This window comes from Lissotriton helveticus, chromosome 2_1 (assembly GCF_964261635.1).
Source record: "Lissotriton helveticus chromosome 2_1, aLisHel1.1, whole genome shotgun sequence".
Taxonomy (NCBI): Eukaryota; Metazoa; Chordata; class Amphibia; order Caudata; family Salamandridae; genus Lissotriton; species Lissotriton helveticus.
In genome coordinates this window covers 1037860229-1037876683 of record NC_136059.1, presented here as the reverse complement: position 1 = coordinate 1037876683, position 16455 = coordinate 1037860229, and the positions used below count along the sequence as shown (strand labels likewise).

The 16455-nt window shown below is 43.9% G+C and overlaps 1 protein-coding gene across 18 annotated transcripts in view; it reads right to left on the bottom strand.

Annotated features, from left to right (window-relative positions):
- The window catches only part of LOC144819585 (uncharacterized), a 211414-nt gene that overhangs the window by 169851 nt on the left and 25108 nt on the right, over positions 1-16455 (bottom strand). For 15 of the 18 annotated variants that reach the window (XR_013607460.1, XR_013607464.1, XR_013607463.1 and 12 more), the window contains exon 3: positions 5053-5099. The exons of 1 other annotated variant lie outside the window; for it this stretch is intronic. The gene's annotated coding sequence lies outside the window, so the exon portion shown is untranslated. Of the gene's footprint in view, positions 1-4838; positions 4898-5052; positions 5100-16455 lie in introns of all 18 variants that reach the window. 2 more of the 18 variants (XR_013607469.1, XM_078677415.1) reach the window with 1 other exon arrangement.

Genomic DNA, 16455 nt, shown 5'->3' with positions numbered 1-16455 from the left:
ATAAAATGTAGGGTGCAAAAGGCAAGCATAGTGCCAAGATGTATGAAATTCAAAAGAGCCTTCAGGACAGTTCCAGACAGTTTGATTGTACCAGAGAAAAACTATTCTAAGAATTTAAATAACTTTGGTGCTGCAAACTTAGCACTAAAGTGTTGATATATCATTTCAAAGTGTGTAGTGCAAAATGTTGTTCTCTAAAGTGTCAAGTATACAAATCAAACTGCCAACAATAGCAAATACAAATACATTCCACCAAAAAATCCTAATTAAAAAAATATAAGCAATGCCAAAGTGCAAAATGTCATTAGCAACTACCAAGGAACAGTTTAAGCCAACTCTATCCAAACCCCCATGATCGTATCCCCCCACTTTACCTCCGAACAAATAGAGAAGCAGAATTCCAAAGTTTAGCAAAACTCCTACTTTTCTCAACTCGCTTTGCGTATATCAGCTCCTTAACGTACACTTTATTCATTTTCTCTAGCCACATTTGTAACTTAGGTGGTTCAGAAGATTTCCATAGTACAGTAATTGAAGACCTTGCGAGTAACATTGCAATAAACCACCAGCAATGCACTGGAGCTGGACAAAATGCCTAGATGCTTGGAGCAGCATAGCAATACAGCACTCACATCCATTAAGTAAGTTTTCCCCAAGGAAACCCAGATCCATCTCAGCATATCTTCCCAGATCAAATCAAAAGATTTCACACTGCTACATTCCCAGATGATATAAATCCATGTACTGGCTTCCAAATATCTAGGACCATGGCAAGATATATTGCTGTTCCATTTATATAGCAAAGCCGTGGTGTAATATACCAAGTGTTTGACATAAAATAGCTTTTTTGGAAAATTTGGGCCACGCAACACTGAGGGTGGAACCTTCCAGCCAGTATTTCTGGGTTTTTCCAGCCAGTATTTCTGGGTTAAAGGCACCTTATTCTTAATATTCCAAAATTGGGCCTGAAAATTAGCCTCCCCTGAATTCAGCCATTTTACGTATTGCCTCTGTTTTGTGCAATCCTGTATAGATTGAAAAAGAGCCAAGGTTACCTCTCAGGTTTTTTTGATTTGCAAAAGTTGTTACTTCCTTAAAATGGACCCGATCTGATATTAAACCAGCTTATTCAAATCCAAAGGTGCAGGAAAAAGAAGCTGAGCAGCTTCCCAAGGAATTAACTTTCCAGTCCCCAATTTTTCCAGGTTATGCTTCTCTAATCTAGACACCACACCAATCAATTCATCGGTACAAGACCTCCTAACAGGGGTGTCAGCATGGACACTAGCAATTTGTAACCAGTGAAAAAAGTTGTTTCTGCTTAGATCTAAAAGCCAGAATCATACGATAGCTAAACATGTTGTGTTTCTTTTCCTCTAGGAGATTGGGATCGCAGCAAAATACAATTCCTTGACACATAGCACAAAGGAAAGAATTATCATTAGTACTGTACTTGGCCAAATCCACATAGATAGTGAAACTCAACAAGTGAGACGCTAAATAAAAGACTCTCTAATCTGGGAGGGCTCACCCTACTAATTCTTGGACTGTTTATTTTCCATAGAAAAACACTAATTCATCCACTCAACCATTATAAAAAGTTCAACAACACTCAATGTAGAAAAAAAATTTAGGAGAGGCAAAATATGCATGTTAATTAATGCCACTCTGCCAATTATTGAGATTGGAATCTTATCCCATCTTTCCAGCAAATTCTGAACCTAGGTGAGGTAATTTAAATCCTATAGATCTTCATTTTTTTATGAAACCCTTAGGCCCAAACACAGAACACGCTTTTGCTTGTATATTTTCTGCAGATCCATGAATAGGGCAGAAACTTCAGTGTTAAAAATACGGGTCCCAGTTTAAGAGATGTTGACTCAATACCTCTAAAAACCTTGAAAACTTTGAAAATTGGGAGAAGATACCAAACAGTTCTAACAAGTACACCCTCTCAGGCATTAAATATGAAACCAAGTCGTCTGCATTTAATTTAAGTTTAGATAACTCAGAGGCTGCTGCTCTCATTCTCATGCTCGGACTCAAACAATAAACCGAAGGTTCAATAAAAATAGCAAACAGAGTTGGAGACAGAGGGCAGCCCTGCCTAGTACCTCTGGAAATCTGGAAAGAATATGAAACCTTACCATTAAGAGATATTGCAGCAATTGACCTTGTGAGTTGGGATGGAAATACCATTGCCTCCATTACCTGGAATAGATGAAATCATCCCACCTCACAAGTTTAAAAGGTTTCTCAGCATCAAAAGAAAAGTTTGCTGCAGCAGTCTTAGTAAAACTGAAATAATTGATTGCTTCCGTTAGATAATACATATTCGAATAAAATTGGCATCCTGGGACAAACCCAGACTGGTGTCTCCCAATTAAAAAAGCTTCAGCCATCCTAGTTGCCAGCACTTTTATTAAGATTTTATAATCTGCATTCAGCAGCGTGATCAGACCAAATCAATTTATAGCCTCCGGATCTTTATCCTTTTTACAAAATGAGTAAGAAGGCCTTTCCAACAAGAGGAGGGGGACAGAGCCACCTGTCAATATATTATTAAATAAGTCCATCAAAGCACCTTTTACTCCTGATATCAAAATGTGATACCGCTCTGAAAGGAAGCCATCCTCTCCTAGCGCCTGTCCTCTTGACAAAGCTCTGATGGAGGTCTCAACCTAATTTTTGAACCTGTACTTATTATTGGTGCTTGTTTGATAACGTTAAATGTTGTATATAAAATAGTTACATGTTGTTTGAACAGGAAAAAGAAAAAGGAAAGAGAGTTCAGGAGAGAATTAGAATTGGAGGAGAAAAGAATAGAGAATAAAAGAAACTGAGAGAACTTGGAAAACATAAAAGTGAAAAAGAAGGTGAAACATAGTGAGTGTACTTTAATGATTCATTTGTGAAGAAATGTGATGGTTTTTTAACCTACAGAGGGGGGAAACTTCTAACACAAATGTTATTATTTCCCAAATGCTTTTTCTTATGGCAAACATTTGCTTGTTTGCCCATAATTATTGCAAAAAGTACCTTGGGTTTCCCGGGGAGGGATTTTTTACTAGGAGCAATCTGAGATGAGCATTTGTCTATGAGAGTGTGACTTACATATATATATATATATATTCACTGAAAAAACCATAGGTTTTAAGTGTGTTATAGTTAGCTGGACATTTCACTCGTACAAAACCATTGAAATTCCTCCGTTATAGTTAGTTCTGCTAACTATAACTCGCGCGCCGCAATCCACTGCTGATGATGTCACATATTACATCATTCATGACATGGTCAGTGACATCACTGATGATATCTCAAATGACATCACTGATGACATCATCCAGTGAATGTGATTTGGTTCGTTATTTAAATATGTATTATATATATAGCAATCTGCATTGAAGAATGAATGGATATATAAATATCTGGGTGGAGGATTTAGTAGCAGTGCGATTGACTGTTTACTTGACTAATTTATAGTGTCTAACTAAATATATTGGATAGTGAGTAAACTGTGTGAATATCTGTATCACTTTGTCAGTTGTTGTGTAAACTGCTGCACCAGTTGGTTACTAGCTATGTGGAAATATATATTAGTGTGTGTGTTTCGGTGGGGGCTGTGACTGTCCAAATAAGTGTGAATAGTTGATTCAGTAGGTATATGAGGTTAAGACTACATGTTATAACAGTTGTTTGGGTGAGTTAATATCTTTATGGGTGTGGTGATGAGCAAATATATCTCTCAATGGTACATGTCCAACAAACTAGAAAAATAAAAGGCAGTGTATGTGACAGTTGTTGTATATAAATAAGTATACATAACACTCGGTGATTGTACGAGTGACTGTATGGATAACTGTAACTTGTAATAGTGATTTCATAACACACTAAGTATGAGTTACTATCCATATGAATAAATGAAGTGGTGTTTGTATAAGTGTGTAGCTGAGTAAATGTAAGCATGATCCATTGTTTGAATAAGTGAGTAGGGTGACTGCATATGTGAATAGGATGTGTGCTGTTGTGTAATGTCGATATAGGTGTATAAGTATATTTGATAGTGTTCTATTGATCTATTGATCATTGACAACATGTATGAGTGAATCTATAGGTAAGTGATTAGAAGTGTGTGTAGATCTAGGAATCATTGAGTGAGTTTTTAGAAACTTGTATTGGTATGTCAATGGATTCAAGTATGGTACCCTGTATTTTACAGTGAGTGATGAAAGGTTATACTAGTGTGTGATGAGGTGTATCTGATTGTCATGTGGATGATGTCATCAGTGATGTCCTTTGAGATGTCATCAGTGATTGACAATGTCATGAATGATGTAATATGTGACATCATCAGCAGTCGATTGCGGACGCACAAGTTATAGTTAGCAGAACTAACTATAATGGAGGAATTTCAATGGTTTTGTACGAGTAAAATGTCCTGCTACCTAACTTTCTGTGAATTTCGAAGGCTTTTTAAATGCTAATTCCTAACTATAACATGTCTGAAACCTATGGTTTTTCAAGTGTATTTCAAAGGTTTTGTAAATGACAATTTTTAAATGTATTATTGTTATATTCATTTTTTTATACTGATTTACTACATTTTGTTAAACTATTTATTTTTAGATATCTTATTTTTTTAATTACATTATAATTACATTACACATTACATTACAAAATATACTTTCTCAGAATGAATTACTTTAGTTTAAATACTTTGCAAATAAACAATAGACTTTTAAGTACAGTAGTTACAGTTGTTGCAATGGGCAACACAATTTTAAACACAATGCAACTTTGAGCTCAATGGGAATTTCTAGTTAAATGCAATTAGTTACCTTATGGATTACTTTTCGAACCACAGAACTGGATCCTAGATTCAGTCCTGGGACATCTCCTGTAAACAGTTGCGTAAAAGCGTTTTGGTTACAGCAGTGATTTTTAAGAAATATTATTGTATTTTAAAAGTTGACAGAAACTTTTTCACATAGAATCACCAATGTTATCCTATGGGAGGAAATTCAATTCGCAGGTAAGTAGTGTTATCATTACCTTTTCTTACTCAGTGGTGGATCCTGAATACGGCCCTGTTGCATCTCCTGTAAACAGTTGAAAGAATGTGTTTAAGTTATACAGGCGATTTTTATGGAATATTTGTAGTTTGTGAAAATCGACACTTAGAAACTTTTCTGGTGAAAACCAGATTATGGATTCCTATTGAAGGAAATACAAGTTACTGGTAAGTACGGTTAGAATTACTTTTCAGGATCAGTACGGGGTTAAAAGATGCAGCACTGAGGTCTCTCCTGATAACAGGTGAGTAAATGGGAATTCGTAGTTCGACTGATTTTAGAGGAATATTTTAAAGTTCCAAAACCCCACACGTAGAAGAATTTCCAAGTGAAGCCAGTCAATGTTAGCCTATGGAAGGAAATTAAAGTTACTGGTAAGTACGGTTAGAATTACTTTTCAGGATCAGTACTGGGCTTAAAGATGCAGCACTGAGGTCTCTCCTGATAACAGGTGAGTAAATCGGAATTCGTAGTTCGGCTGATTTTACTTCAGTCCAGTATATATAGAGACACTTTCCTACACCATCCCCTCGCTTCACCATTGTGCAAACACGCCCTGTGGTGCATTTTAAGTTGGGGAAATATTTCCCTTTCAATCCTGAGGGTCTCTAGGGTCCATCTAGCCCACTAGATACAACCAGTAAGCGCCACAGAGCTTCGTAGCAGAGTGATGTAAAAAGGGACACGGCCTAGACCACCTAACGCAGCACAGGGGAGCTTACTGGAAGCACCTGGTGGGCTAGTTGGTCCCCAGGGTCCCTCAGGATTGAAGGGGAATTTTTTTCCTAACTTAAAACGCGCCACAGGGCGTGTTTGCACACGTCACCTCTGGCCCCGTCCCCTCCCTTCACCACTGTGTAAACGCGACCTTTGGCCGTTCTAAGTTGGCAGATTAAGTCCCCTTGAATCCTAACGGTCCATAGGGTCAAACTAGCCCACTAGGTACCTCCAATAAGTGCCACAGAGCTGTGTTGCAAAGAGGTGTAAAAAGGGGCGTGGCCTCTGAACACCTGTCTGCAACACAGCTCCCTGGCGCATACTGGAGATACCTGTTGGGCTATTTGGCCCTCAGGGACTCTCAGTATTGAAAGAGAATTAATTCCCCAATTTAAAATGCGCCACGGGCACATTTGCACAGTGGTGAAGGAAGGGGGCGTGGCCTGAGGTGACATGTGTGCAAACACACCCTGTGGCGCATTTTAAGTTAGAGAATTAATTCCTCCTCTATCCTGTGGGTCCTTGGGGCCAACTAGCTCACCAGGTACCTCCAGTATGCGCCAGGGGGCTGCGTTGCAGAGAGGTGTTCAGAGGCCATGCCCCTTTTTACAGCACTCTGCAACGCTGCTCCGTGGCACTTACTGGAGGTACCTGGTGGGCTAGTTGGCCCCCAGGGACCCTCAGGGTTGATGAAGAATTAATTCCCCAACTTAAACTGTGGCACAGGGTGTGTTTGCACACATGTGAAATCAGGCCCGCCCCCTCCCTTCACCACTGTGCAAACGCGCCCCGTGGTGCATTTTAAGTTGGGGGATTAACTCCTCTTGAATCCTGAGGGTCCCTGTGGTGCAACTAGCCCACCAACTACCTCCACTTTGCGCCACAGAGCTGCATTGCAGAGAGGTGTAAAAAGGAGCGTGGCCTCAGAACACCTCTGCAATGCAGCCCCCTGGGGCATACTGGAGGTTCCTGGTGGGCTAGTTGGCCCCCAGGGACCCCCAGTATTCAAGGGGAGTTTGTTGCCCATCTGCAAACGCGCCAGGGGCGCGTTTGCAGAGTGGTGCAAGGAGGGGGCGGGCCTCCGGCGCAATCCCCGTATTTCTTTTTCTTTTTTTAAGAAGGGGGCTGCGTAGCCCCCCTTCTTTTTCTCATTTTCGGGCTCTGAGGACCCCAACCCATACGGCCTGCACCCATTTTTTTTTTTTTTTATTAAAAAATTGGGAAGGGGGCCATGTGGCCCCCCTCCCGAGGCCTTAATCAGCCCTGGGGATCCCATTCCCTTTTTTTTTTAATTATTTGTTGGGAGGGGTGCTGCCTTGCCCCCCTCCTTATGGCCCCGGGGACCCCATCCTCCGGGCCGACCTTTCTTGTTTTCTTTTTATTGTAATTCGAGGAGGGGGGCGCGTGGCCCCTTTCCCGGGCCACTAATAGCTCCGGGGGGCCCATCCCCAGGGGTTGGCCCACTCCGTTGGGGACTATTGGGGGTCCCGAATTCCCCACGGTCCCGCCAGCTCCCGCCTCCTGCAGGAGCTGGCATTGCTTTTCCACATGGGGAGCTGCCAAGATACAGCTTCTCTGTGGAAAAGCAATTTGCTTTGCTATTTGGAAGAGAGATCAGGTTTCCTGCTCTCTCTTCCAAATAGCAAACTACAGTGTCCCAGGGGTGGGCACCCCAAGACACTGCAGGAGCCGGCCCTGGGGGTGGCAGACCCGAGAGCCCTCGAGGGCTCCAGGAGGGGGGCCATGCAGCCCCCTCCCACCTTTTTCAAAGCCCCGGGGGGTGGTGGTCCCCGGGGCTGGGTGGTCCATCACGAACCCCCAATTTACGTGTTTAGAGGCCCGGGGAGGCGGCGGTCCCTGGTGCGTATGGGGAGGCTTGAGCCCCCCACAGGGTATTTTATTTTTAAAAAAGCCCCGAGTGGCGGTCCCCAGAGCTGCAGGGGGCCTGAGAGCCCCCTTGCAACAAATTTAAAGAAGCCCTGGGGGGTGGCGGTCCCCAGGGCTGGGGGGGCCTGAGAGCCCCCGCCTAATTTCAAGAAGCCCCAGGAGTGGCGGTCCCCGGGGCTGGGGGGCCTGAGAGCCCCCCCACCTCATTTCAAGAAGCCCCGGAGGGTGGGGTCCCTGGGGCTGGGGGGCCTGAGAGCCCCTACACACTTGAGAAAAACGACCCAGGGGTGGCGTTCCCCGGGCTGGGATGGCATAAGTATTGCTCCCGGTCATTTGCCAAAGTAGCGCGGGAGCCTGCGCTTTATTTCTTTTTTATCGGCAAGATCCGTGCATCCTGCGCGGATTTTGACGATTCTTTTTTTTTATATGTTTGGGGGAAAAATATACATTCATTTATGAGAACTAAATTGTGTCTTTTTGAACAAATGTGCCCACTGTGAACTCCTCATCAACCCCGACTCGCAAATACTTAGTCGGGCAAGAACTAAGACCCAGGCCAGAGGTCACTGAAAACAGGAAATCTTAGATCAATCGCACAGATATAGCATCACCACAATGGCCAAGGGAGATTGGCCCTAATAAAGCACACATGGTTGGAGGGGTTACAAGTGCTCCTAAAATACCATAAAGTCCGATGTCACATGTGTTAGGAACATTTAGCCAATCAGGACACAGCACGTGCAGTAATCAAGAGCTCCCCATGCCGAACATCTGGACATGTGTAGATCCTTCAAGGTTTCTTTATAGAAACTAACAGTTAAATACAGGAAAATTGAAAATGAGTTGAAAAAACAGCCATTTGTGCCAACGTTTTTACCTGTAATTTCTTCTAATTGTGACCGCTGTTTGAAAGCAATATACCGTTAAATCCGCTGGACCTTTCTGGTTATGGGAATATATAGGACTTGTAGGTTCACCAAGAACCCGACGAACCCAGAGCCAATAACTGAGCAGCATCTTGCAATGGTTTTTCATTCAGTACCGGGTATACAGCAATTAATTTGGGAAAATATATACATGTTACCCGGAATCTCTTTCAACCCTATAAATTTGTCCCAAAAAAACACATTTTCCTCACATTTCTTTGGTGGAAAGTTCTGGAATCTAAATGGATCCTCAAAATTCCACCCACCCCGCCTTTGCCAAAGTCTTCCGAGAAAAATGGTACCTCACTTGTGTGGGTAGGTCTAGTGCTCATGACAGGAAATGGCCCAAAACGCAACGTGGACACACCACATTTTCACAGTGAAAACTGAAATTGTTTTGCAAAGTGCCTAGCTGTAGACTTTGAACCCTAGCTCTGCCGGCACCTAGGGAAAACTGCCAAACCTACACATTTTTGAAAACTAGACACCCATGGGAATCCAGGATGGGGTATTTTGACTGGCTCTCACCAGGTTCTGTTACCCAGAATCCCGTGCAAACCTAACAATTTGTCAAAAAAACACATTTTCATCACATTTCTGTGGTGAAAAGTTCTGGAATCTGCGTGACTCCACAACATTTAACCTACCCCGTGTTCCCCAACGTCTTCCGAGAAAAATGGTACCTCACTTGTGTGGGTGGGCCTAGTGCCCGTGACAGGAATTGGCCCAAAATGCAACGTGGACACATTATATGTTCACAGTGAAAACTGATCCTTTTTTGCAAAGTGCCTAGCTATAGGTTTTGAACCCTAGCTCTGCCGGCACCCAGGGAAACCTAGCAAACCTACACATTTTTTAAAACTAGACACCTAGGGAAATCCAGGATGGGGTGACTTGACTGCCTTTCACCAGGTCCTGTTACCCAGAATCCCTTGCACACCTAAAACTTTGTCCAAACAAAACAAATTTTCCTCAACTTTTTGTGGTGGAAAGTTCTGGAATCTGCGCGGATCCACAAAAGTCCACCCACCCCACGTTCCCCAAAGTCTTCCAGGACAAAATGGTACCTCCTTGTATGGGTAGGTCAAATACCCATGGCTGGCAAGGGCCCAAAACCTATTGAGGTGACATCAAAATTACCTATTGCAAAACAACCTGGTTTTGCAAGGGCTGTCCCAGGAGGTTTTAGCCCCGGGCTTGACGGCCATCTAGGGAAACATACCAAACCCACACATTTCTGAAAACTAGACACCCGGGGGAGTCCAGCGAGGTATGGCTTGTGTGGGTCCTCCAACATTGTCCTACCCACAGTTCCCTCCAAACCTCACATTTAGCTGGAAAATGAACTTTTCTCTCAAATTTCTGTGTGGGAAAGTTCTGGAATCTGCGTGGAAACACAAATTTCCTCCCACCCAGTGTTTCCCCAGGTCTCCCGATAAAAATGATACCTCACTTGCGTGGGTGGGTCAGGTACCCGCAACTGGCAAGGGCCCAAAACCTATTGAGCCGACATCAAAATTACCTATCGCAAAACAACCTGGTATTGCTGGGTGGTCCCATGAGGTTTTGGCCCCAGGCTCGGCAGCCATCTAGGGAAACCTACCAAACCATCACATTTCAGAAAACTAGACACCCAGGGGAGTCAAGAGAGGTATGGCTTGCGTGGGTCCCCCAACATTTTCCTACCCAGAATCCCCTGCAAACCTCAAATTTAGCTGAGCAATTCACTTTTTTTCTTAAATTTCTGTGTGGGAAAGTTCTAGAATCTGCGTGGATCCACAGATTTCCTCCCACCCAGCGTTCCCCCAGGTCTCCCAATTAAAATGGTACCTCACTCGCGTGGGTGGGTCAAGTACTCGCGACAGGCAAGGGACCAAAACCTATTGAGGCAACATCAAAATTACCTATCGCAAAACAACCTGGTTTTGCAAGGGGGGTCCCATGAGTTTTTGGCCCCGGGCTCAGCGGCCATCTTGGGAAACCTACCAAACCCACATATTTCTGAAAACTAGACACCGCGGAGTCCAGTGAGGTATGGCTTGCATGGGCCCCCCAACATGTTCCTACCCAGAATCCCCTGCAAAGTTCGCATTTAGCTGAAAATTTTTATTTTTTATCAAATTTCTGTGTGGGAAAGTTCAGGAATCTGCGTAGATCTACAAATTTCCTACCAAGTTCCGTTGATGTTTTGGGGAAAGGGTACTTCTGGCCAGCTGTGATATATTGCTCAGGAACATGCCCGGGACTGTTAACACAATAGGGTCTTATAATCTAATTACTTGGAACGTGCGGGGGTTGGGGGCATTTCAAAAACAGCATCACATTCATGCTTATCTCCTCAGACATAAAACACAGATTGCGCTCCTCCAAGAATCCCATTTGACTGAGTCTGAAACTCAAAAAATGCACAAGAAATGGAGGGGGCAGAATTACTCTACTAATTATTCTGCTTTTGCCAGGGGTGCAACCATTTGGGTACACCATGGGGTCCCCTTCCTTGAGCTGGAACACCGGGTTGATGACCAGGGGCGGTACATTCTGGTGAAAGGCACACTAGATGGCTCTCTGGTGGTCCTCGGCAGCGTTTACGCGCCAGATTTTGATCAGGAGCGATTCTTGCACCGCTTGGGGACAGCATTGGTGGACGGGGAAGGTATCCCTTGGGTGCTAGGAGGGGACTGGAATGCTGTATGAGACACTGCCCTAGATAGGTCACACCCGCCCCTTCATGGTACGAATGCTGGCAAACTGGCTGAACAATTTACGACATGGGCTACGGGGTGGTCACTCTCTGACATATGGCGATGCCTCTACCCTATCCACAAGGAATATTACTTTTACTCTTCAGTACTCAGTCTCCATAACAGGATTGATAGATTCCTCTGTTCCAGATCCATCATCACCCGGACTCATCAGTCCACATATTTAGCAAAAACCTTCTCCGATCATATCCTTTTGGAGCTCACACTCGGCTGAGGTACCGTGCCCACCCCAGTGCCCACCTGGAAGCTCCATCCACAATTACTATAAGATGCTCCCTTTCGCACAACTTTCTCCAACACTATCACTAACTACTTAGCTGAAAACTGGAACACAGCCTACTCTAATTTAATTGAGTGGGACGCTCTGAATGTGGTGGTTAGGGGGGCGTCGATCGGGCAGTTGGTGGGGCCCAGACAGAAGATACACAAACGTTTAAAGAGCATCGTACAATGTTTGGATGTCCAAACGAGAGGCGTTGCAGGTTGCCCATATAGACCACGTGAACACATTAGAGACACTACGGACTATAAACCACAGAGCATTCTTTCAACGGAAACACACAGAGGCAGACAGGTCTGGTGCGCTGCTAGCCCGCATAGTGAGAGATAGACCAGATCCGCCAATTATAATGAGTATCCGTACACCTGAGGGACACATGGTCCACACGCAAAGTGAAATAAACACTGCCTTTTATGGTCACCGTGAAGCGATTTATGCACCGCCTGCTCCTATGGACGGCCCCTCTATCATAGAGTTTTTACAAGATCTCCCCTTTCTGGTAGTCTCAGATGATATGCGAAAAGACATAGATGGCCCCATAACTCAACAGGAAATCCGAGCTGCAATTAAGGGTCTGAATCGTAACAAAGCGCCTGGATTTGATGGACTCCGGGTTGAGTTTTACCACACCTATTTAGAGACCATGGTACCAACAATGAAATCGGTGTACAAGGTTACCTTTGAGACAGGTCACCTACTGACTTCCACCATGCGGCGGCAGTCCCCGGGGCGTGTGGGGGGGCTTGAGCCCCCCCCACAAGGTGCTTTATTTTTAAAAAAGCCCCGGGGGGCGGTCCCCAGGGCTGCAGAGGGCCTCAGAGCCCCCCTGCAACAAATTTAAAGAAGCCCTGGGGGGTGGCGGTCCCCAGGGCTGGGGGGGCCTGAGAGCCCCCACCTAATTTCAAGAAGCCCCGGGGGTGGCGGTCCCCGGGGCTGGGGGGCCTGAGAGCCCCCCCACCTAATTTAAAGAAGCCCCGGGGGGTGGGGTCCCTGGGGCTGGGGGGCCTGAGAGACCCTACACACTTGAGAAAAACGACCCAGGGGTGATTGTTCCCCGGGCTGGGATGGCATAAGTATTGCCCCTGGGATTTGCCAAAGAAGCGCGGGAGCCTGCGCTTCATTTTCTTTTATCGGCAAGATCTGTGCAACCTGCCCGGATTTTGTTGATTCTTTTTTTTTATATATGTTTGGGGGCTTTAGGGGTCCCTGTGGGACCCCCTGAACAGGCCTAGGGGGTCAGGGTGTTTCTACCCTTCCCCCTTTTCACGTTTTGCGCACTTTTTATTTAGGTTTATTGCGCCTTGGTTCTACCGAGGCACAAGATGGCTGCCAACACTTCCTGGTTTGGAGTGTTGACAGCCAATTAGCATACAGCTCGTCCTCGGCAGGGTGCGCGAATCCTGCGCAGCCATAGATATATATGTACTTTTAATTGTGATTTTTCTCAGGAACTACTGAACGGATTTACACCATTTAAGCAAAAGGCACAAGTCTGAACCAAGGACTACCTCTTTGCCAAATTTGGTGTAATTCTATGCAGCAGTTCCGGCTGTAGCCGCGATGAATGGTTCCTATGGAAAATTGCATGAGGAAAACACGTTTTGGGACCCCCATTTTTCTCGGGCCCCGCTTTACGAATCACCCCGAGACTTTGAGGATAGGAGCGGACCGGAGCACCCCACTAATTTTGAAAATTTCGCAAAGATTCGTCAACCCGCGCCAAAGTTATTCCAAACAGAATGTTGCGAATTTCCTATTGAAAATAGGCCCTAACTAGAACTACCTACCAGTAGGTAATATATATATATATATATAGTTAACGCAAATGTAATTATTTACCAAATGCTTATTAAAATACATATGTGCAGAATTTATGTTTAAGTATCAAGAATGTATAATGTAAAAAAAAAATATTAGGCAACCACACCTCTTAAAACCTCTTGGTCCGAAAACTAATAATGAAATATAAATTATAATTTTGCCACATGTGGAAATGGCCATGTTGTACAGTGAAGGCCCAATAATACTGAAATGTTTGTTTTTCACTTTAAACAAAAATTGTGCAAGTTGTTTTTCTTCTTTTTGCTGCAGACATTGCAATCTTGGAAGCTACTGTTCATAAGTTAATGAATAGGTATTTGTTATATTAGACGTCTGAAAGTGAGGTTCACACCTTAAAAACAGGTAATAGCAGGAAGGATGATTCATGAGAAAACAATATTACAAACAAGAAAGGATGTGCCCGCAAAATTCAAGGACACATGGTTGAAAGACAATTGTACTCTGATGTGAAGATGAGGAGAGAAGACCTGTTCCCAGTAGTGTGATCAAATCATATTAGTTAATATGAAGAAGGAATAATATTAATGTTGCAACATAGAACACGTGTTTATATTGGTGTTAGTTCCTAGACTAGTCAGCTAGATTTTTTCTGTAGGACTCCCAATTTACAGCAGTTAATGTATGTCCCCTTCCTGCCTCTCTGAGAGAAGACCATGTCCTGAGTTTTCTGGACATCTCTTTATGGGAGGTCTTAGCTTATTTGATTGGAGTGTGATGGGATGTATGAGAGGTTGTATGGGAGTGTGAGTGGGTATGTGAATGGTTCTGTTGATGATGTAATCAGTGATGTTACAGTGACGTCATTTAAGATGTCATCAGTGATGTCACTTACCATGTCATGAGTGATGTAATATGTGAAGTCATACGCAGTGCAATGCAGTGTTGCAAGTTATGAATAGCCCAGGTAACAATACCTGATGCATTTCTATTTTTTGTGTGAGTGAAATCTGAGCTGTAACCTTCAGTTTTTTCTGTGAATGTCTAAGGTTTTTTAAATTCTATTTCCTAACTATAACATCCCTGGAACCTTTGTTTTTTCAGTGAATTTCTATTTTTGTGTAATGTAATTTCCAAACTGTAACCTGTAACCTTTGAGAGTGAGTGTGTGAGTGAATGCATGATTGTCTCAATGGGTGTGTGAGTGCCTGAGGGGGTCTGTGGGTGGATGTGTGAGTGTCAGAAAGATGCATGTGTGGCTGACACTAAACAATACCACACTTACAGTGCCTTCCAAAGATATATAACAGAAATAGAAGAGGATTCCCATGGCAGAAAAGTGTGACAACAGGAAAGCAAGAGGGTGATAATAGAGTGAGGTGAGGACAGGGTGGGCTGATGGCTGGAGTGACGTGATGGCAGATAAGTATGAAAGTGATGGCAGAGAAGGGGGAGGGTGATGAGAGAGGAGGGGTGAGAACAGAAGGGTCATGGCAGAGGAGGGTGGTGCTGACATAACAGTGTTGTAAAAGGAAGGAGATGACATGAGGATGTTAACAGAGGAAATGACTTTCAAAAGAAAATGTTGGCAGAGGAGGTTCCTGCTGAGGAATGTGATGGCAGGGTTGGTGAATGGCAGAAGAAGGTGAGGATTTAGGGGTTTACACTACGATAAACCAATGAATATTGATAGAATAAAATACTGCACAATTGCATCAAAAACACAACTTTCTGGCACAAAATATTCAGTTTAGCACCACAAAATTCTGGGGAGGTCTAAGATACATTGAACAGTGAAGGATGAGATAGTTTACGACCACTTGTATCAATATAAATGAAAAGATACTTCCATGATATTGAGCTAGCATGCTTGTATGTGTTGCACCTTTCAGGATGCGTCAGCTGCTTGGCAGGCCATGCTACATCATTATGAGAGGAATGCTCTCATCTAAGATGCTTGATGGGCCATCAATTCATGATGAGGTCATCTTACACGAGGGTATTCACTTCACAATCCAATGGAAACCTATTGGACTGTGAAGACAATCCTCTCATGTTAGATAGTCGGGTCAGAATTCTGATGTGGTGGCCATTGAGTGGAGGGAAATACCCTTACAATCTAACAGAGTATGCTTTCCTACCTGAAAAGCTCACATGCAAAAAGAACAATTGATGGGTAGAATCCAGAACAATGTCATACATTCACCCCAGTACAGAGATTTGGGCCTAAATCAATCATTTTTTGCTCACCATGCCATTCCAGTTTCGACCCAGCCATATGCAAATCAGTCTTGACCCTGCGCCCAATGGGAACAGTCCAGCCTGAACTGCCAGGCCAGGTCCTGCCAGGCCTGGAAACAAGCATCCTAGGACCTGTTTCGGAATTTCAGCCCTCATCGGCCAGGATAGCTTGACTCCAGTGGCATGGAGAGCACAGGCCCCACGTCTGGGCATACCTGTCCCACTCGGAATGACAAATGCAAAAAAGAACAATTGATGGACAGAATGCAGAACAACGGCATACATTTACCCCAGTACAGAGATCTGGGCCTAAATTCATAATTTTTCTATTTTTTTTTTTTGATTCAAGCTAACTTGGCTGATAAGGGGTGAAACCAGAAACTGGTCCTAGGATGGTTGTTTCCGGTCCAGGGCACACCTGGCTTGGCAGTTCGGGCTGGATGATTTGCATATGGCCAGGTCTAAGCTGGGGTGACATGGTGAGCAAAAGAATTATCTGTTAGATGCATCAACGTTTGATTTTGCGAGTCCTTAATTGCGAAGTTTAAGGATTCCCATTTAGGAACTGGCAAAATCAGATGCATGTAGGATTTGCCAAAATATTAGCAATTCCTAAATATTCCTTATCTGCGACTCGCAAATAAGGAATGACATCTCATTGATTCCTATGGGCCAAGAGGCCCATAGGAATGACTGGGGAGGAATTCTCAATTTGCGATTAGCAACTAGCTAATCGCAATTTGAGAATGTGTCCAAAGGACACCCTGTTGCACCCCTTAAATTGACCTGGA